The 1,241-nt window shown below is 38.9% G+C and overlaps 1 non-coding gene across 1 annotated transcript; it reads left to right on the plus strand.

Moving 5' to 3' along the window:
* Positions 1 to 569: 569 nt before the first annotated feature.
* On the plus strand, positions 570 to 676 carry LOC139865338 (small nucleolar RNA R71). The gene has a single exon (XR_011764864.1). It is a non-coding gene; the product is annotated as a small nucleolar RNA R71 (small nucleolar RNA).
* Positions 677 to 1,241: the final 565 nt, after the last annotated feature.

Below are 1,241 nucleotides of genomic sequence, written 5' to 3' on the forward strand. Positions count from 1 at the left end.
GGTAGTTTATACAAGCTAGGTCTTTGTTGATTGAAAGTGTTGTTTTGAGTTGGTTGGTTATTTGGACCTTGTTGGTTATACGAGTTATTGTTGGGTCCATTTGGATTGTAAAGAATGTTTTGATTTCAATTGAAGTTTGGCCTTGGCGGTTGATAATTATTTTGATAATTATTTCCCGGCCTTTGGTTCATATAGGAAACATTCTCTCGTTGTTCCATCGTTTGCTCGATGTGACAATCTTTCGTTAAGTGTGGTCCACCGCATTGCTCACAACTGATTCGTATTGCGTGAATATCTTTAGTCATCTTTTCCATTCGTCTTTCGAAAGCATCGATTTTTGCGGAAACAGAATCAAAGTCATGGCTAGAATCGGCTCTAGCCGCTTTAGATGATCGAAAAATATCTTTGTCCTGGTGCCACTCATGTGAGTGGGAGGCTGTGTTATCAATAATTTTGTGAGCTTCGGTTGCAGTTTTTATCATAATGGAGCCACCAGCTGCTGTGTCGATGTTTTTCGTGTAGCAACATCGACAGCTTGGTAGAATATTTGTACTATTTGATAAGTGTCTAAACCGTGCTGAGGACATCCTCTCAACAACTTTTTGAATCTTGTCCACGCCTCATATAATGTTTCATTTGGCTTTTGCGCGAACGTAACAATTTCTCCTTGAAGTCTCACGGCTTTAGATGCCAGAAAGAATCTTTTAAGAAATTTCTCAACTAAAACATCCCATGTGTTAATCGCTCCTTCAGGTAACGATTCTAACCAATCTTTGGCTTCTCCCTTTAAAGTCCAGGGAAACAACATGAGATAAATCTGTTCATCCTCAACTTCTCTGATTTTGAATAGAGTACAGATCCTATTAAAGGTTCGAAGATGTTCGTTTGGATCTTCTTTTGGCGTACCACTATATTGGCATTGATTAGTTACCATGTGTAGGATTTGTCCTTTGATTTCATAATCTGGCGTATTAACATCTGGTTTAATAATGGCGTGACCTTGGCCAGTGCGTGTGGCTCTCATTCGGTCTTCCATAATTTGAGGTTCCGTTACTTCCATTTTTGAAATTGTTGAATCCGAATCACTAGAAGATTCTGATTTAATGGTTTGTGATTCAGGAGGAATGATTAGTGGTTCAGGATCTTGGAATTGTCCCTGAATATCCTCCGGGTTCTCAATTGTGAGGTCTGGTTCAAAAAATGGATTATCGAAAATTTGAGTTAGAGTACTTGTTCGACTA

Source organism: Rutidosis leptorrhynchoides, chromosome 8, assembly GCF_046630445.1.
Source record: "Rutidosis leptorrhynchoides isolate AG116_Rl617_1_P2 chromosome 8, CSIRO_AGI_Rlap_v1, whole genome shotgun sequence".
Lineage (NCBI taxonomy): Eukaryota > Viridiplantae > Streptophyta > Magnoliopsida > Asterales > Asteraceae > Rutidosis > Rutidosis leptorrhynchoides.